The 22465-nt window shown below is 32.0% G+C and overlaps 3 non-coding genes across 3 annotated transcripts; 1 reads left to right on the plus strand and 2 right to left on the minus strand.

Annotated features, from left to right (window-relative positions):
- The first annotated feature begins 8692 nt into the window (after positions 1-8692).
- On the plus strand, positions 8693-8765 carry TRNAA-AGC (transfer RNA alanine (anticodon AGC)). Its single transcript has one exon. It is a non-coding gene; the product is annotated as a tRNA-Ala (tRNA).
- A 98-nt stretch (positions 8766-8863) lies between these two features.
- Positions 8864-8935, minus strand: TRNAW-CCA (transfer RNA tryptophan (anticodon CCA)). The gene has a single exon. It is a non-coding gene; the product is annotated as a tRNA-Trp (tRNA).
- A 159-nt stretch (positions 8936-9094) lies between these two features.
- On the minus strand, positions 9095-9168 carry TRNAE-UUC (transfer RNA glutamic acid (anticodon UUC)). Its single transcript has one exon. It is a non-coding gene; the product is annotated as a tRNA-Glu (tRNA).
- Positions 9169-22465: the final 13297 nt, after the last annotated feature.

The raw sequence follows: 22465 nt of genomic DNA on the forward strand, positions 1-22465 counted from the left end.
CAAAAAATGAAAAAGAGCATGAAAGAGAGACACAAGAGCACAAGAGACACCACCCCTATTCACTCAATCAAAAGATCCCCCCAAAAATGATGCTTTTGGCACTTTATATGTAGTGCATGTACAATAGGCCACTTGCCAAAATGTACGAAGTGGACTTCTAATTTTGTTGTTTTTAGCTGCCTTTTGAGGCTCAAATTTGTCACTAAGCACTATACTTCAGATGTACAAAAATTTTGTAAAGTAATCAAAGAAATACAATGTAGAAAAGGCCCTAAGTCTGAATGTGATATTTCTTTCCACACAACAAAATAATCTAATTGCAAATTTGGAATGTAGATGGAAAATTACACACTTTCAAAAAAAATGGAACCTATTTTGAAGTCTAGATGAGCCTGTATGGAGCATTTGAAGTTGTAAAATCTAGGATTAGATAGGTACAGTTGCCAAAAAATACAATTTTTGACAAATCTGTGCACCAAAACCAAAAAAATAATAGCACCACTAAAAAGTTCAAGAAATTCTACCCAAATTCAAAAATAATCACACTTGATTTGGAGTCCAGATGACTTAGTTATGGCCTCCCAATGTCAAAATATCAAATCAAAACTAAAATTAGAGAAACATTTGGGAAAATGGCCATTGCAGTAGTTCAAATTTGGCTTAAAATGACAATCTAAGAGCTATCAAATTTAAGATAGTAAAATGTTGATGGTACAGTACAAAATCTGTTGACTATATGGTACGATTGAGTGAGGTGTATCCAATGTGGCATACAATAGGGAGCCACATGTCCATTTGGCTTGTTGTGGGTCTTGGTTTGACATGGATAGGTTGACACTACTAGCAAGTGATGTGTGCAACTGCTTTGCTGACGTGGGCTCCACATAGGAGCTGATTGGTCCCACGAAACTATGAATTCACAAATAGTTGCCATGTGGTGCAGGGAGGATGGCCAGATGTTGCTATTGGAGTTATCGTCAACACTGTCGGAAGTATATCATAGTGGTACTATAAAAACCTACCAAAGAATGAAAGACCACCCAAAGGAATCTATGCCAGTGGTTGTTAAGCATTTTTACTACTGCTGGAGACTATGAAAAATGGGCAGGACTCACTTTGTCGGTGGGGTTGACAGAACTGGAGCAACACAAAGTAATTTTTGAAACACACTGAGAACACTTTGCTACCATCGGTGAAGCAAAAAGAGCACCAAAAAATTGGTGATACATAGGGGGGAAATTAGCAATAATCTCACATACAATGTGTGAACACCCTACAGGTGTATAAAGACAAGAGCCAATGGGTGTTTAAATGAAAGCAATAGCTGTCAGATGATGTAACCTACTGGATGTTATAAGGGTAGACTTGGTTGGTGTGTCTATCGGTGTGTACCAAAGTTTAAAAGGAATATTTTGCCTAAATATTCTCTGTGAAGGCTAGGGTTTCACCACCTGATTTCCACAAAAAAAAATCTCTATAAGCCTAAGGGTCAAAAAAAGTTTCTTAAAATTTCCTCCAAAAAGTGCAAAAAAATACTGACGAAAATGCAAAGAAAAATAAAATACTGATCTAAATTAAATTAAATTGCAGATCTAATAGATCATACTAGAGCTGCAAATTGGGCCTTTGGGTGTCAATTTGCAAAAAAAAATTGCCTCAAATTTAACTATGGCGTTGGATAGGAAAATTTATAGTCAATTTTCACCAAATCGACATTTCAGACACAATGGTGAGGTCTGCTTTGGCTCTAGATGCTCCCAATGACTGCAATACTCCTGATCTGAGTCAAGGTGTCCTCAAAGAGGTGAAGCAAGAATGGTCTTAAATGGCTATGTGAAGACAAATTCCCCAAGCTCTAATACCATGTAAGAATTTTTCTTAGGGAAAATTCACCCAAGATCAAGGAACTCAAGCACAAGCATAAGAATAGACCAGAAGAGTATGATAAGAATAACAATATAGTATTCAATTCAATGTGAAAGTACACTAGAAGTGCCTATACATAAAGTACTTTGGAATGCTTCTAGAATGCCTAGAAATCAGCATACTAATAAGTCTTACAACAAGGCACATGTTCACTAGAAGTGCATTGTTGTCCATTAAGCATAGGAGTAAGTGTGATGATGAGAGGATAAACCTACAAAGGTGTAGCATGAAAAATAATGTTGTAGACACCATGTGCTTAATTAAGAGTGCAAATAATTATGTTTTCTACATGATAGCTCAGTTAATTATGCAAACTCTAGTTTTGTAGACACCATGTGTTGAATTAGAGTTGCTTACTCCAGTGTTGTGAACATGACAACTCATAAGAGTATGCAAAATCCTAACTGTCTCACTAAGAAATAATAAAATAATGCATTGACCAAAGTAAACTTAAGTAAGTGTAAATAGTGAATATTTATTTACACCAACAGTTATAATACCTAATCAGAGCAATAGTTTGAAATTTATGGCCTTTCAAAGTTGGGCCGACCAAAATTTTCAAAGTAAATGTCAAAGGTGTGTCAGGTTGACTCTATATGTAAATTTAGAGTTAGTCGGTCTCAAGGGTTGGTGTTTGATGTCTAGAAACTTCCCAGGTGGTGTAAGAATATCTATTTAAGGAATGCTCATACATTGTCTAAGACAACTCTAGGTGATAGTTCGCAGCTCTATGTTGCAAATTATTGGAAGGAAGGCACACATGTGGGTTTTCATATTGTATTTCAAAATTCTATGATTTTTCATTTGCAATGATAATAAGACGCCCATATTTTGTTCTTGCAAATGTTATTTCTTTGTTTCTATTATTTTTTTTAGTATTAAGGGGAGCACCCTTCATCAATTCATTTTACTTCGCATGAAGGAATAGGTCATGAGAAAAACCTGCCTTGTGTTGGGTTTTAAGGCCCCCATAAAATTAGATGCATTAAATCAATAAATGAGTGATTCAACTAACAATGTGCCCACTCAACCTTTACCCCAATAAACTCTAAACAACCATATAATAAAGATCAAATCTAGACTATTGATCTTGATTTGAGTCTAGTATATGTAGTTTCATATGTGTGTGCATGCACATGTGTATATGTTGTGACATCCTCCCCTCAGAAAATGCATCGTACTCGATGCTTGGTCAATATTTTCAAACATAACCAAGGAGAAAATAAGAAATTCATTTGAAATGAATCGTATTCCAACTTCCTTTGTTTAATTTTCAAGAGAATGCATGTACTCACATTTAGATTCTCTCACAATCAATAAGATTATCTTTCATCTACTTTAATAAAGTCAAGCTTTTTTATTTTGAATCTATTTTGATCAATCATTTTTCTTTTAAGAATATAAAACTGATTTTTCTAATGTATAAAATATATGACTCCGATGACTTTTGCTACTCTAACCTTCCCAAAAATTAACACACAACTTTTCAGAGATAACACTAACATAGTTTAAGTAATATAGTTATATTAAATAAACACATACGTGAAGTATAAAGTTTGTCAATCAATCATCTCAAGAGCATTCACATGCACCACCCTACAATATTCTTGTCCCCATGTCTTCTTAGACAGGTTTTGGAGCCTCTGTCAAAATGGTCAAAATATTCAATACATCTTGGTATTTTGGTAACTGAATTATGGTTTCTTTTAGACTTGATTGTATATATGTATATGTATCTTCTTCTTTTTTTAAAATAATGATAATTATTCAATTAATGTTTACTATTCAATATTCAAATAACCTTGAATCTCTTTGACTTCCACATTTTATGGAGATTGTCGATGTGGCATTAGTTTTGTAGGGGTGGTCTTTACATATGGTACCAGAGCACAAAATTTAATGCTTTGTTTTACCATTGCAGTGCAAGAAAACACATTATTCAATATAGACAAGAACAAAGAATGGACAACAGGGTAATTCAAAGACTTAAACAATTAAGAGTAAAACATGACAGGTTGATGATTTTTCTAAGCTTACTTCCAATCTTCTTTTAGTTGAAAATTAGTTTTTGGCCTCAAGTTGTAGAGGTCAATGCAAGATTTTGTGACTCAAATGTATGAGCCTATGTCTTCATTTACCAGTCCAATACCATATTGTCTTCCAAATCATGAATATAATGAAACCAAATGGGTTGCATAGAGGTGCTTGTAGTATGGAAAATAAATATTTCAAATAAGATATGTATAGATACCTAAGTCTGATCACATTAATTCATAATAAAGTTTAGTCATCTTCTAAAGAATATTTTAATTAAATATTAAATTATTTTAGTCCTATCCCTAATTAATTAATTTAATTAATTAATTATAGCCCAATTAATAAATTAACTGACAACTAACAGTCTAATTTATTAATAAAATTCCCCTTCCTCTATTAAATTAAATAAATATAAAACTCATTTAATTTTATCTCCAAATCCCCTCTCTATTTAATTAATTTAATTAAATAAATCCCTCCACCCACAAGGTAACTCTTTGACCTAACAGTTACCCAAAATCAACTCATGTACCAAATATTCATATTTTAATTAAATAATTCATTTATTTAATTAAATCTCATGCACCAATTATTCTTCTTTTAATTAAATAATCTTTTTATTTAATTAAGTTCAACCACCAACCTTTTCTCTAACAAATCCATCCACCTCCCAGATATTCTAGTTAACTGATCCACCTCGCCCACCTTAACTAAAATACATCACCTCCTCTTCCATGTCTAAAATCCCTCTTCAAATCGCTTGCATAAATTAAGGTATGATTTATTTCCTCTAACTCAAGCCCAAGTCCACTTTCATGCCACATTTCCCTCATCCATCTCTAAACACAGAAGTCCATCTCCTCCACCTATCTCAGTCAACTGAAGCCTATCTCACACCTCACTCAGTTAACTATCCATAAAAAATTTCGTATCTCTTCCTCACTCAGTTTCCTATAAATTTAACCCTTTCCTCCTCACAAATCATCCACCTTATGAGTAGATATATTATATTGTGTCGAGAGCCAATTACTTCCAAAGTGTTATTTGGTGATACTTAGATTTCCATGCACCTATCAAATCCATCCATTGTTGAAGCTTGAGCACCAGATTTGAGAACACATCCACAATCATGACCACATCTACATATCAAGGAGGCTACACAGAGATGCAAGTTTGCATGTTCTGATATTTGGTTTCCTTATTGGTTTATCAAATATATTTTTTAATTGATTTAGTTTGCTAGATGTTTGGCTTTGGCTTTATATCTTTTGCATCCTAATTCTAGCACATACAATATGTATTTTGCATTTCATAGAATTGGTTTATTTAAAATATGTTTGCATATACTAAAAAAATGATGAGTCACATTTCACCAGTAGAGGTCATAGTGTATTAGTAACACAAAAATATTAATTTAACAATTTCACAAATATACCATAAAATAGGCAATTATGTAATAACTTTGACCTATATTACATGACCAAGGTCCCAACCATGAAGAGAATTTGGATAGATAATCAAAATAATATGCTCAAAGAGAGTGTCTAACTTATGATCTTTTTACAAGAACATAGTAAAACCAAACAAATCAACTTTTTGATTTTTTATATCAAAAGAGAGTTTCTAACTTCAGATCAAGTTTAAAAGATCATAATTCATTTTAAAAAAATTATGGTTTCCTTCTAAAGAAGATCTTTTATGCAAAGGCCTTATTCCACACATGGTTTTAAAAAAAAGATCATGAACATATGTCATAACTATGTACCATATTTTCTCATCTTGTAAGGCTTGTCCTATCTTATTTCTTGTTCTAAAGTGCAATATTTTTCTATGACTCCACACGCTCTATGGTAGCCTTTTCCATTGTCTCTATCTTATTGTCTCTTAGAGTTTGCATAGAGGTATTTTCATGGCCTAGACCCCTCACTATATCTTCATTATTAGTGGTGATAATCTTGGCATGTTGTTGTACCCATGTTTCTTGCAATCTCATCTAGTTTATAGAAGTGAAGTCTTCCTAAGATTTTGCTTTCTCAACTGTAACTAAGAGGGGGAGTTGTTTATGAAGCATTGCTTGAAATTGTAACAACATCCTTTGACACATTTTCTCTCTGCATATTTGGTGACCTGCATGCACCGATTGGTAGAGATCTCATGTTAAACTTTGTAGTCTCTTACTAGAAAATAATTAGTACAACCATAAGGGTATGATGTCCTATTTACCATCTCATTCTTAGGTAATTAATGGTAAGTACCAACTGCTAAAAAGTATTGAAAGAGGCTACCAAGACAATGAAAGATATGTAACTTCATAAAATAAATGACAACGAGAAAACATAGATATCTTTCTTGTGAGACTCTAAAAAGAGAGAACAACATGCTCCTCTTAATTTCAGGAGCAAAATTTAAAATGTCCAATCAATTTTGGCTAGCTGCAAGGAAATTTCACACCTACCGTATGCAATAGAGAGTTGAGAAAGACATTAAATTCAAAGAGCATCACCATCTCTTTCATCAAATACATATATAATGGTGTAAATGGTTTTAATTTATCCACATCGCCGCCATGAGTTTGCCCAAATTTTGTCATTTAGACATGGGAAAGATGATCTTTAAACTATCCCTGATTGTTGAGGAATTAATTACCATTCCAATGCTTTAAACTTTTGGTAATGTTAGTGGTTTGAATCATTGATTTATTGCCTATCTATTGATCATTTACTGAGTGTTCTATGATTGTTGCAATATTAATGTTTGCTATGACGCTAGAACTTTACTTGAAGTTTATGTAACTGATGTTAGTTTAGTTTATATCAATTATTTTTGAACATTTAATAATTTGCTTTAAAAGTGAAATTTTTCTATATAAATTTTTAGTACATTTATAGATATAAATAAAGCATCAAAATTTGTATCTAGAAAATAGGAAAAGTGTATAACAAATAAAATTACTAAAAAATTAACTTTGCAAGTTCTATGTCTACAATATACATAATAGAATCCATTAATTTATGACAATATAAGGGTTCCATTATATTGACCAATATCTAAAAATTTGAATAGTCAACATACATATAACTAGTACTATTAACAACAAAATTTATCAGAGTTAAAAAAATTTTTTAGATTTTTATTCTAGTTTCAATTTAATAATTTAAATAATTCTTTAAAAATGAGCCAAAAATGAAGCACATAAATTTCCATACCTTATACAACGAGGTACACCAATAGTAGTGAAAAGAGTAATCAGTCAGCAGGCTTTAGAGAGGAATTTGCCAATGGACTGTGATATGCTTTGCTAGCTTGTTGACACAGAGCTATTTCACTCTCCCAGCATGGCAGATTGTTGGCTCGCCAGACAACTTAGGGTTGTCATGACCGCCATGAGGATGTTCTTCAAACATGGTAACCATTTGAATTCCTTCAATTGGGAAAATATTCTAATTTGTGTTTTTTTTCCACTACTTCAAGCTCCAACTCTTAATTTTTTTACTTCAAAATTGTACATTTGGACAATACTATGCTTTATTTTCTTCTTCATCAGATTCAAATTTGTACATTTGGATGATACTATGCTCTATGTTCTTCTTCATCAGATTATCAATTTTCTAGTAGAGGCCAAGATAATTGATCAATGGGACTCTGTACATGTGCTCCAAGCACCAATGGAATAAATCTACACCTTCCACTATCTGGTTATCTAAGTCCATTTAGAAAATCCATTTCATTATGTCACTCTTATCTATGAGCATTGAAGATGGATTAAAATCTCTTCACATTTGAACTTTGTGTTAGGAACTCCCACCTCGGGTTCTTGCTTTTTCTTCACATTTAGATATTTTATTTTGGATTGTTATCATTGATTTTTGGATTTTGATGCCACTTTTCCTTCATTTCGTTTATTATTTTATTTTTTAGTTTTCAAACGTCGTTAGCTTTGATTGCATCTATCATTGACATGACATTACCCTACATATATGCAGAAAGTGTTTGTGGTATTGAGGAGTAGGCTGACAAATTAAACCCACCTTGTAGAAACAAGACAATGTTTTCACTTCATTTTATCAAAAGCTATACTTGTCAAGTTTTGAACTCATGGCATAGGTTGAAGTAAGCCATGTAGAAGGGTTTTTCATAAATTGGAATATCAAAAGCTTGTAAGGCAAAGTAAATTTTTAGGTCAAGGATATTGTGCTTTACAAAATGCATAGTTTTACCTACAATGTATATGATGTTGAAATTTGTATATCTTTATATAGCATGGTGTAATTTTCCGTGATTATAGTTGAAATGTGAAAGTGACTCACTTGAGATCTTTGAAGGTGGCAAAAAAAATTTAACTGCAGTTGGAAACCCTTTAAAGATTATATAGAACATAATATTGATCGTTGGAGGAAGTGGAGTAGGTCCAGTGATGAGCAAACATTGCAGAAGCATAGTATAAATGAAGGAAGTCCTACTGATTAGGTCATTGAAAACTAGAGAGGAGTTGTGCCTCGTAAATCTTGTATCTCCTTGGATGATATTGTTGCAGATGGAACCACTTTAATGATTGCCCTTCTCCCTCCTTTCCCTCTCCTCGCTACACAAATCCCCTTGTCCCAGCCCTTCACGTGAGTGAGTTGATAGTAATGTCTGCAGTAGGCCTAACACCGACTGTTCACATTGTTTTCATTCCGCTCCTTTCGTTTTATCGACTTATATTAGTAAAAATTTACAAGTCAATCACGGGGATGTAGCTCAGATGGTAGAGCGCTCGCTTAGCATGCGAGAGGTACGGGGATCGATACCCCGCATCTCCATCAGATTTAATCTTTCCTTACATTCTTGCCTCCTTTTTAAGTCGAGAATCTTTGCAAAATGCAAATTGCGATGTGAAAAACATTAAAACATTCGGGATTGAACCCGACGTGAATCGAACACGCAACCTTCTGATCTGGAGTCAGACGCGCTACCATTGCGCCACGGATCCTTCATATAGGTTCTCGCTTTACATTTTTGTACAATAACTATTTAATATCACATTTCTACAGAAGCCTAAAATTGTCTGCAAGCCGAAACAAACGCACACAAAGTGGGGGAAGAAGCAGCAAACATTAATAAAAATTCTGTCTGTAGGACAACATACGATTTCCGTTGCCGGGATTTGAACCCGGGTCGTCTGGGTGAAAGCCAGATATCCTAACCGGACTAGACGACAACGGATATGCAGATTTTGTCTTTCTAAGATATCATGATTTGAAATCCCTACGAGGGAAGCGCCTGCAATTAAATCGTTTTTTCACGATTTAATAATAAATTTTAAGATTATTTCACAACACATTTTTCTCTTTTATTTAATAAATAAAATTATGCTGCCTAGTTAAATCGTTTTTTCCAATTAAATCATTTTTCATGATTTAATAATAAATTTTAAAATTATTTCATAGCACATTTTTCTCCTTTTTTTAATAAATAATATTATGTTGCCTAGTTATCTACTAGCCTAAATGAGCTATAGTTGCATTTACTTCTTCAATAATATCTAGTTAACAAACGCTTTGAATGAGACTACATTTGACTATTTCTTCAAAAGAGGTTAATAATGGGTTCTATATAGGCTCATGTATGATTCAACAAAAATTAAGTATACTATGATGAAAGTTAACATTATATGAGAAAGAAAAATTAAACACGATTAAAAACAAAAATATCTTATCAAAAATCTTTAGGGGCATTAAATAAAAGGTAGTCAAATCCATCATTTTTAAAGATTCAAGTATCTATAAATAGAAGCTTCGTCAATCTTTCTAAACATGTTGTCCTAAAGCCTTGAAAGCTTTTTACAATAGCCTCGATAACATCATGCCTAGAAGTTATAACCAATAAGGTGAAGAAACCAACATATTTAAATACTATGAAATTTATAGCATGATAAAAGAAACATCACATGCAATAATGGTGTGAGCTATCACATCTAATTGGATTCATTATATCTTTATAATGGTCATTTAGTTGAAGTCATGGATGTGTTAATAAGTGTATAAAAACTAGCAAGATAATTAGTATGTTATCTAGATCTGTTTCATTGATATCTTTGATTAATAAACTAGAAATCATTATAGTACTTCAGTTGGAGTGCTTTCAAAATTCTTATGGTTACAACCTAACCCTGGCCGAGCTTTTAAACTTGAATTTTTTTTCCATGTCAAGAATAGTATTGGATCACACTACTTTTTAATTTTTCCCTTGATCTTACAATATTTCACTATTTTCAAATCACTTATATTACTAGTATGAGTTTTCCCTAAGGAACTATTAATTTTATTTAAGTTTACCACTCAAGTAATCGTGTATGTGTTTTAGGAAATGCTAAATCTTAATAGTCCCATGTCATAATTTCCATTCCATCTAGATAGAGAATTCAAAGCTACACCTTGGTCGTTTCGAATGTTTCTCTAAATTCTCTAAGGCCAAGAATAACTTAGCTCAAGTGGGTCTTACATATCGGATCAAACTATTTATGGTTCACCTAGCATTCTCTATGATGTCTTGACTATTTCTAGGTCCCCACAAGAGGGGAAAAAATGAATAAAGTAACGAATTTAAACTTTTGCGAGAACAAGACATCCACCTGAATTATCAGGTCTACTTCCCTTAGCTTTCCCTAAACTTGACAACTATTAAGCCCAACATTAATATTTATGAAATATAATACCTACAAGAACTTTTCCTTCATGCAAACTACACATTGTCAAAGCTAATAATGTGATTTATTTAGTTTCTTCCTAGTGAGCTAATTTAATACATTGTTAATGTTCAATGTCCATAGAATCAGACTAATAAATATATTTATCTATCAACTTCACTGTCCTTCCAATGTTAATGTTTTTTACATCATCCTCTTCTATGGAGATCATCCTCCCATGTAAACTAGATATTTTAAGGCTTCGATACCAATTGATCTAGTTTTTTTCCTTATAAGTTAACTCTTGCTTACATCATGTTAATGTCATCAACCCTTTAAAAAACTTCATTCCTCATTTGAACTAAACCTAGGTTTACCCACTCATGCATCTAGCTCAATCATGTTGTCACACATGCAACCACTTGTTGACATGATGTAGCCACTTATCCTATTAATTGAATCCGTCTCAACCAATCCTAGTATTTGATGATTCCATGTCAATGTAACCCTTTTCTAACATCATTAGAAAAATATTCCACCCACACTAGCTACTAAAGGCTAAAAAAGTTGGTGGATTCAATTTTGCAAGTCTTTTTAATAGACTTGGTTTTTAGTTGACTTTCCAACACATGTAGTTGTTGTGGTCTTCTTCGTAAAAGGTTTTAGTTGTACTTCTAGTATTTAAAAATGTACTAGAATAACTCTCTTTTTCAATTAATGCATTGTGATTCCCTTCAATAATTAAATTCGATATGAAGGTCAATACAAATCATTATGAAGGTGATTAGAAATAACTATCAAGATGGGGAAGAAAAAAAAGATGTTTTTAGTTTAAGCAAGTTTTGTAATCTGTCACAAGAATGAGGTGGACAAAACCACTATAAAGGTTGCTGAGGAAGATAAATATAAGAAAATTAACTAATTATCAAGTTACTAGAAACCTTAAGTTTTGGAACTTGTGTCAATCACAACGTGGTTCCACTCTAACACATAGTTCAAACATTCAAAAGATAATGAAGAGTTAAACCAAAAAATAAGAGAAACAAACAAATAGAGAGAAAAAATTTAATACCGTTAGAAGTCATTAGACATTCAAAAACCTTTATCAACTCTTAATGGTTGTCACAACCCCACAAAATCCCAACGTGGTTCTCATAACTAATTCATCCATCAAAAGCAAGAGGGACCATTGTTGAATTGGTTATCAACACAAACAACAATAGGAGAGTCAAAATGAATCTTCTCTCTTGAAAAGTGAATAATTCACTCCAAGGATCCAAGAGGTTGGTTCTTATTTGTGTGGCTAGATCAGTTGGAACAATGTATGCCCTTTTTGGTAAAAATCAATGACCTAACTAGATTCAAATGAATAAAATTTCCTTTCAAAGTGATAACTTTATTTATTTTGGATTGTTTAAGAAAGAAGAAAGAAAAACCATAATGAAACAAATCTAAGAAAATAAACAAACTTTTCTAAATTAAACTTTTTATTTCATAAAAAAAAAAAAAATTAAAAATTAAAAATGTGATAAGCTAATGTCATCTATGCCTAATGTCTCTATCTCTTGCATTCAATCTAAAGCTACCAAAAAGTGCGTCATAACCTATAATTCTTCCCTTAAGTTGTGATTTTTCTACAATCTTGAGGAAGGGGTTGAGTGATCCAATGGTCCTTTAAATGACCAACATGCTTTTTATCTTTTTTATTTGAGGCTACAATTCTTCCATTTTGGTTTCAGCCTCTTGCAAATATTTGAAAATGGTTGCTACACCCTCATACAATATGCTATTTTCTCCCTCCTTTATAGGAACCTCCAAGCCCACTTCCTTTTGCATTTTTTTTTTTCCTATTCTTCTATAGTGGGGATTGAAATTTAAGCTTTCTAGTGCCTTTGTGTTTCAATTGTAACCTATGATATTTTTTATGCCTTTGAAATTTAAGCTTTCTAGTGGGGATTGAAATTTAAGCTTTCTAGTGCCTTTGTGTTTCAATTATAACCTATGATATTTTTTATGCCTTACTCTTTGCCTAAGGAACTCCAAATATTTACCCCAAAAATGTAAAGTCTTTGACTCTAAATTATGTACAACTCTTCCTTATTTTATGCATAATCTAATATGACCACACTATTGTGGTGCTTCTTTTTTTCCCTATATAAATCCCCATATCCAAAATTCTCTCTTCTTCTCCTTATTCGGGAATGGATCCTAACTCTTTTGAAGGAATATCTTGGTATAATTATTCATGCTCTTGTTATTTCTCTCCCTTTAGTTGCTCCTATTTTATTTCTCCCTTCTCTTTAGGATTTTTCCTTCTTTTTCTCATGAGGCTCTTCTAGCACTTTTTCTTTTTGTTGAGGATCTAAAGTTTTCTTTTTTGGTGCCCCTGTATTATAATTTATTGTTTGTATACCCATTTTGGAAAGAATTCAATGTAGAGCAATGTCTTCATTTTCCATAGCATTCACATTTGCAATATGGAGCCCCTATCAAATGCGCTTTGATATTTATAGCATGGTCTTAGTTTCTTGTCATTAACTTTAGCTTTGACTCTTTTTTATATCCAAGTTTTGTAGGCCTCTTCAACTAAGTCTAGGTCTATCAAATATAAGCCCTAGACCCAAACATCATACTCATGTATACAATTATCCCAGTCATCTTTTATATCTTTTATCTTCTTAAATTCAAGCCAATGACATGGCTAAAAGTTCTAATGGGATCAAATTTATCCCTTCATACTTTTAATGGTTCTAGTGAAAACTCTAGTAGATAAAGATATACACTTTTGGTGACCTTCATGTCCTAATAACTATGGTTTCCTACCTTAGTTAGGAATTTAAAACAATACTTATTCTTATGACTAATAGCTTATAAGAATTACCCACTTTATATAAAGCTCCAACACAATGATTCAATCTCATGGATACCTATGTAGCTTACAATGTTGTAATGTGTACCTAATGATCTTTATGTATGTAAAAGTTTGAAATAAAATAAAATAGGTATTGAGCCTTTTTATCTCCACCACCACTTTTGAATATATGTTTTTGGTGAAGTCTTTATTTTTCATTAAATCTTCTCAGTGGACCTAATGAAAAATATATGCAATATAATAAAGAGAATACAATTTATGTGGGTCATTTTCAAGATTGGCAAAAACTCAAAGGTTGAAATTGAAATACATTTTTTGGAAATCTAAATTTGGAAGAGTTGATTTATTAGATCAATGATATGGATGATTACTTTGACCATGAATAAGTTGAAGACTTTGATAGCCAACTTTATAAAGCTGGTTGAAATTTTGTGTCAATATCTCGTGTAAATAGTCTTAGTTGGAGAGAAATAGAATAAGAAAAGACAAGATAATTAAACAAAAGAAAATAGTGTAATTGGTAATTCATCCCCATTGATTATGAGCTTAATTTGTTGAAGAGTATGAAAGGAATTAAGTAAGTGGAAAAATATGTTAATCAATATACAAAGGTCAATAAGGAGAACATGACTCATTACATTAATGAGTTGAATCTGATTATACAAGAGGAGTCGAGTCTAGTCTAATTAAATACTATTGAGAATGTTTATCAATCTTGTTTGAAGGTGGAAGATAAGTTTACTAAAAGAGTTTAAAATAAGCTAAGATGAAGAGATCGTGAGTGTCATGTGTCCTTGATGACTTACTCTTATTTGAAAGAATTAAAATTTGAATTCTTTTGACTATTCCTCGATATATTCCCCCATCACTGTTAAATGCAACATTGAGTGCACTCCTATCCTCTGTTGGATATACAATTGTTGAGAGCCTGATTCAAACAATTGTTATATTGTGATTGATCTCAAACCTATTGGTAAGACATCGAAGAAACATTTACTAACAGTGTAGAGTACCATATCATTTGATTGATGAAGAGGATTTTAAAAGAAGAGATCATGAGATGACCTAGTGAAAGGTTGAGTTGAGATGTGTAAGTGACATGGAATTACAATGGACACTTGATAAGTTGGTACTTGGAAAGATAATTTATTTTTTAGCTAATAAATGAAGTGAAGGTGAATGTTGGATGAAGCTTAGAGTTGAAACAAGTCATAATGATAAGCTTGAACCAGAAAGACAATTCAATGATGATCAAGTGATCTAGTTAAGATTGAGCACAAGAACATAGTGATGACCGAGTGAAAAAACAAAAAAAGTTTATGGAATAATCAAGATTTGTGGCCAAATTAGTTAAAGTATTGGAATAAGCCAAACATTTTGATGATAAGGATTGATGATAAAAATATTTAATGCAAGGAAAGGATTAGTTGAGTAATCAAAGGCTAAGAATTGAGAAGATGGTTCTAGAAGTGTAGAGAAGAGAAGAAGAACAAGAAGGTGGGCATATTCATTGAATTTTTTGGATCTTATCATAAACCCTAACATCTATGATTGTGATTAAGAGAAAAAATATCTAAGCTACATATTTGAGGAGGTATTTGATATGTTCTTGAGGGTTGTTGGATTAGAAATTTGAGAAGACAAGTGGTGGACAAACTTGCAAGGAGAAGTGCAAAGTTTGTCAGGTGAAGGATTACTTGAAGAGTTTCCAAGAAGATTTGAGATGATGAGGATGATGGAGTCTAGTCAATTAGCCAAATTGGAGAAAAACATAGATCTAAATTTACAAAGTGAGTTGTATGTTATTAGATCAAAATTTTGTTGTTACTTTCTAACTACTGTGGAAGTAGTAAAATCCTTTTGATAAGGTTGACCTAACCATTATTTTTAAATCCTTTAATAAAGGTGGCATTCTTATAAGGCCACTCGTAATAGGGATTAAATCCTTTAAGAGGGTCACACCTAATAGTGTGTTTTGTAACCTTTTAGAGGGTTGGCTCATAACAAAGCTCACTTCAGAAGGGTGAAAAAGTGGTAGCATGTTACTGGTGATGTTTTTTAAATTATGTTTCTACATTAAACCCTAGTGTCAAACATTATGTGGATGTGTGTTGTGTGTTTATGCTACTTATTATTTTTAAGTTTAAGTTTATTATTTAATGTGATAATTTTTTGCAAGGTGGCACATACAGAACAAAGAGCTATAATGAAATGAATAAGTTGGATTATAGTGAACAATTTCAATCAGTGAGTTATTGGGTTAAGTTTGTTAAAGTTTCAAGTGTTTGATTTATACATCTAGACCTAGAGATAATTGATTCAACTCCCCCCCCCCCACTCCCACTCTCCCTCTTAATTATTCTAAATATTCTAACAATTGGAATTAGAGTTCTTGGTGCTTGTGTGAAAGTTTGAAGGACTTAAAGCTAAATATCAAGATGTATGAGAGAGAGACACCCAAACTAAGAAAGGATAATTTTTGAGCATGGAAAAGGCTAATGAAATTGTATCAATCAAGTATTGGAGATTTTTCTGCACTTTACTATCTTGAAAATGATTATATTGAGTTTCCCAGACTTGTGACTATTGAGAAGATGAAAGAGAAGCAAGAACATAATCAAATGATGATTGAGCTTGTATCCCCTCTAAGCTATTTTGAATTTGATGAAGTAAAATATTGTGTGAATGAAAAATAAGTATGGGACAAGATAGCACCAATTCATGGAGGAGACAAAAATGTGATGAGAGACAAGGAAAAAATCCTAAGAGGAAAGTTTGATGACATGAGAAAGAATGATGGTGAGAACATAGCACAATAAGTTGCAAAAATTAAAGAAGTTGTGAATGCTATCAAGAGATTTGGAGGTGAAATATCTTATCATAATGATCAACAAGGTACTAAGAACTTTACTTCATATTCATGTTATTAAAGTGTCTATAATAGAGGAGTTGAGATACATACTTGGTAATGGTTTCACATTGGATAGTCTAGTTTGTAGAATCACAATTTTTGAGTTGGATAATTTTGATAATTATTCTGTTATTAATGTTAAAAGTTTTTTTAAAGAAAAAATGACTCTTGATGGTTCTAGAAAGGAGAAGAAAAGAAAACATGTGAATATTGATAGTGACTTAGATGAAGAATTTGATGAACTTGAGGTGTTATTGGCTAAGAGGCTACCTAGAGGAAAAGGTAAATAAAAAGAAAAAATTTGTATTATTATTTTTACATGGAATAAAGTTGGTCATATTGTTGCAAGGTGTCCTAACAAAGAAGAGAAGGATGAGAGGAAGGACTACATGCACTGAGATAGGAGAGGTAACATAGATTATAAAGGAAAAGGTAATAAATCTTATTATATTGTCAAAAAAAGTTCTGGTAGTGGTATTGATGAAAATTATGAAGAAGTTATGTATGTTGTGATGAAAGATGTTCTAATTCTAATGAAAAATGTGAAGATTCTACTCTAATTTCACACATAAGAAAAAATGATAGATGGATACTTGATAGTGGATGTTCACATCATATTATTGGTGACACAATTAAGTTTCAAAGGTTGATTTAGTACAATGGTAATAATATTAAATTTGGAATTGATGCACCATGTTATGTGTGTAATCAACTTAAAATGGTCATCTTGACTATTAACCCCCTTCTTAGGATTTTGGCTAAATTATTTAATCATTTTCCTAGGCCAAATTGCTAAAAATCAATTGATTTAATTTTAACCTATAGTTTGACTATAATATCCTAAGTCCATATTTGATTAAAAGAACATTACCCCTTTTAATTAAATAAAAGATCCCATGGGCGGGGGCCTAGCTTGGTTGGCTAAAGCTTCCTTGTTGCAAGGGGTTGGTCATAGGTTGTAGTCTCCCCTGTCCTCCTGGTACCGGTGGGCATGTCATGCCAGTGCTATCAATCATGTTAAAAAGTTTACCCAACGCACTGCAATTTATAGTGGGGGCCGTGTTGCACCCAATTCTTGCAGTCTAATAAAATAATAATAATAATAATAATAATAATAATAATAATAATAAATATAAATAAATGACCCCATTCTTCTAACCCACACAATGTGCACACATAAAGTTTTTTTCCTATTTACAAATTAAAAGAAAAGGCTTTTGTCTCACATGAAAAGTTAACTCTTTTTCATTGGTTGATTTTACTTTTTTTTAAATTTTCCTCCTTTGGAGGAGATGCTCTGTTGATTCTAATTATTATGTTCATACCATCCTCAAACTCTTTCTTAATTTTTTGTATACTCTCAAAGAAATCATAAAGCTTCTCCTTGATTGTCTCCTTCTTCTTTATAGACCTCGGTGCACTAAATAAGGATGTGTAATAATAGGTGCAATAGAAGTAGTTGAACTTTCATTTTCTTTTTTAAAGTTACTATTACATTCTTTTTCTAATGTTGCATCCTAATCCTATTGGTGATTTGTCCAGTCACCACCTATGCATGCCCTATTGGATGAGTGGGTGGAGAAGACTTAGCATTAGACTTATTGTTCTTGGAGTTATTGGATTGATTAGTATAGAGACATTTTGTCAACTCCCTCCACCCTTTAGATGGAATCCATTTGATTGGGCTTGATAATCCAATCTCATGTCCAATTTATTACATATAAGACACTATGTTTCATGTCTTCATTTTCCATAGCATTCACATTTGCAATATGGAGCCCCTATCAAATGCTCTTTGATATTTATAGCATGGTCTTAGTTTCTTGTCATTAACTTTAGCTTTGACTCTTTTTTATATCCAAGTTTTGTAGGCCTCTTCAACTAAGTCTAGGTCTATCAAATATAAGCCCTAGATACAAACATCATACTCATGTATACAATTATTCCAGTCATCTTTTATATCTTGTATCTTCTTAAATGCAAGCCAATGACATGGCTAAAAGTTCTAATGGGATCAAATTTATCCCTTCTTACTTTTAATGGTTCTAGTGAAAACTCTAGTAGATAAAGATATACACTTTTGGTGACCTTCATGTCTTAATAACTATGGTTTCCTACCTTAGTTAGGAATTTAAAACAAGACTTATTCTTATGACTAATAGCTTATAAGAATTACCCACTTTATATAAAGCTCCAACACAATGATTCAATCTCATGGATACCTATGTAGCTTACAATGTTGTAATGTGTACCTAATGATCTTTATGTATGTAAAAGTTTGAAATAAAATAAAATAGGTATTGAGCCTTTTTATCTCCACCACCACTTTTGAATATATGTTTTTGGTGAAGTCTTTATTTTTCATTAAATCTTCTCAGTGGACCTAATGAAAAATATATGCAATATAATAAAGAGAATACAATTTATGTGGGTCATTTTCAAGATTGGCAAAAACTCAAAGGTTGAAATTGAAATACATTTTTTGGAAGTCTAAATTTGGAAGAGTTGATTTATTAGATCAATGATATGGATGATTACTTTGACCATGAATAAGTTGAAGAATTTGATAGCCAACTTTATAAAGTTGGTTGAAATTTTGTGTCAATATCTCGTGTAAATAGTCTTAGTTGGAGAGAAATAGAATAAGCAAAGACAAGATAATTAAACAAAAGAAAATAGTGTAATTGGTAATTCATCCCCATTGATTATGAGCTTAATTTGTTTAAGAGGATGAAAGGAATTATGTGAGTGGAAAAATATGTTAATCAATATACAAAGGTCAATCAGGAGAACATGACTCATTACATTAATGAGTTGAATCTGATTATACAAGAGGAGTTGAGTCTAGTGGACAATTAAATACTATTGAGAATGTTTATCGATCTTGTTTGAAGGTGGAAGATAAGTTTACTAAAAGAGTTTAAAATAAGCTAAGATGAAGAGATCGTGAGTGTCATGTGTCCTTGATGACTTACTCTTATTTGAAAGAATTAAAATTTGAATACTTTTGACTGCCCCTCGATATATTCCCCCAACACTGTTAAATGCAACATTGAGTGCACTCCTATCCTCTATTAGATATACAATTGTTGCAAGCCTGATTCAAACTATTGTTATATTGTAATTGATCTCAAACCTATTGGTAAGACAATGAAGAAACATTTTTTAATAGTGTAGAGTGCCATATCATTTTATTGATGAAGAGGATTTTAAAAGAAGAGATCATGAGATGACCTAGTGAAAGGTTGAGTTGAGATGTGTAAGTGACATGGAATTACAATGGACACTTGATAAGTTGGTACTTGGAAAGATAATTTATTTTTTAGCTAATAAATGAAGTGAAGGTGAATGTTGGATGAAGCTTAGAGTTGAAACAAGTCATAATGATAAGCTTGAACCAGAAAGACAATTCAATGATGATCAAGTGATCTAGTTAAGATTGAGCACAAGAACATAGTGATGACCGAGTGACAAATTTTTTTTACTATGGAATAATCAAGATTTGTGGCCAAATTAGTTAATGTATTGGAATAAGCCAAACATGTTGATGATAAAGATTGATGAGTGAAATATTTAATCGAAGGAAAGGATTAGTTGAGTAATCAAAGGCAAAGAATTGAGAACATGGTTCTAGAAGTGTAGAGAAGAGAAGGAGAACAAGAAGGTGGGCATATTCATTGAATTTTTTGGATCTTATCATAAAACCTAACATCTATGATTGTGATTAAGAGACAAAATATCTAAGCTACATATTTAAGGAGGTATTTGATATGTTCTTGAGGGTTGTTGGACTAGAAATTTGAGAAGACAAGTGGTGGACAAACTTGCAAGGAGAAGTGCAAGGTTTGTGAGATGAAGGATTACTTGAAGAGTTTCCAAGAAGATTTGAGATGATGAGGATGATGGAGTCTAGTCAATAAGCCAAAGTGGAGAAAAAAATAGATCTAAATTTACAAAGTGAGTTGTATGTTATCAAATCAAAATTTTGTTGTTACTTTCTAACTGCTGTGGAAGTAGTAAAATCCTTTTGATAAGGTTGACCTAACCATTATTTTTAAATCCTTTAATAAATGTGACATTCTTATAAGGCCACTCGTAATAGGGATTAAATCCTTTAAGAGGGTCACACCTAATAGTGTGTTTTGTAACCTTTTAGAGGGTTGGCTCATAACAAAGCTCACTTCAGAAGAGTGAAAAAGTGGTAGCATGTTACTGGTGATGTTTTTCAAATTATGTTTCTACATTAAATCCTGATGTCAAACATTGTGTGGATGTGTGTTTTGTGTTTATGCTACTTATTATTTTTAAGTTTATTATTTATTGTGATAAGTTTATACAAGGTGGCACATATAGAACAAAGAGCTATAGTGACATGAATAAGTTGGATTATAGTGAATAGTTTCAATCAGTGAGTTATTGGGTTAAGTTTGTTAAAGTTTCAAGTGTTTGATTTATACATCTAGACCTAGAGATAATTGATTCACACCCCCTCCCCCCCCCCTCTCCCTCTTAATTATTCTAAATATTCTAACAATTGGAATTAGAGTTCTTGGTGCTTGTGTGAAAGTTTGAAGGACTTAAAGCTAAATATCAAGATGTATGAGAGAGAGATACCCAAACTAAGAAAGGATAATTTTTGAGCATGGAAAAGGCTGATGAAATTGTATCAATCAAGTATTATAGATTCTACACTTTACTATCTTGAAAATGATTATATTGAGTTTCCCAGACTTGTGACTATTGAGAAGATGAAAGAAAAGCAGGAGCATAATCAAATGATGATTGAGCTTGTATCCTCTCTAAGCTATTCTGAATTTGATGAAGTAAAATATTGTGTGAATAAAAAATAAGTATGGGACAAGATAGCACCAATTCATGGAGGAGAAATAAATATAATGAGAGACAAGGAAAAAATCCTAAGAGGGAAGTTTGATGACATGAGAAAGAATGATGGTGAGAACATAGCACAATAAGTTGCAAAAATTAAAGAAGTTGTGAATACTATCAAGAGTGTTGGAGGTGAAATATCTGATAAGACAATGATCAACAAGGTACTAAGAACTTTACTTCCTATTCATGTTATTAGAGTGTCTATAATAAAGGAGTTGAGATACATACTTGGTAATGGTTTCACATTGGATAGTCTAGTTGGTAGAATCACAACTTTTGAGTTGGCTAATTTTGATAATTATTTCATTATGAATGTTAAAAGTTTTTTCAAAGAAAAAAATGACTCTTGATGGTTCTAGAAAGGAGAAGAAAAGAAAACATGTGAATATTGATAGTGACTTAGATGAAGAATTTGATGAACTTGAAGTGTTACTGGCTAAGAGGCTACCTAGAGGAAAAGGTAAATAAAAAGAAAAAATCGTATTATTATTTTTACATGGAATAAAGTTGGTCATAATTTTGCAAGGTGTCCTAAAAAAGAAGATAAGGATGAGAGGAAGGACGACATGCACTGAGATAGAAGAGGTAACATAGACTATAAAGGAAAAGGTAATAAATCTTATTATATTGTCAAAGAAAGTTCTGGTAGTGGTATTGATGAAAATGATGAAGAATTTATGTATGTTGTGATGAAAGATGATTCTAATTCTAATGAAAAATGTGAAAATTCTACTCTAATTTCACCCAGAAGAAAAAATGATAGATGGATACTTGATAGTGGATGTTCACATCATATTACTGGTGACACAATGAAGTTTCAAAGGTTGATTTAGTACAATGGTAATAATATTAAATTTACTTTCAAAGTGATAACTTTATTTATTTTGGATTGTTTAAGAAAGAAGAAATAAAAACCATAATGAAAAAAATCTAGGAAAATAAACAAACTTTTCTAACTTAAACTTTTTATTTCATAAAAAAAAATAAAAAATAAAAATTAAAAATGTCATAAGCTAATTTCATCTATGCCTAATGTCTCCATCTCTTGCACTCAATCTAAAGCTACCAAAAAGTGTGTCATAACCTATAATTCTTCCCTTAAGTTGTGATTTTTCTACAATCTTGAGGAAGGGGTTGAGTGATCCAATGGTCCTTTAAATGA

The sequence above is a fragment of the Cupressus sempervirens genome, chromosome 6, assembly GCF_028749045.1.
Source record: "Cupressus sempervirens isolate cs-2001-9-10 chromosome 6, ASM2874904v1, whole genome shotgun sequence".
In the NCBI taxonomy this organism is placed as follows: Eukaryota; Viridiplantae; Streptophyta; class Pinopsida; order Cupressales; family Cupressaceae; genus Cupressus; species Cupressus sempervirens.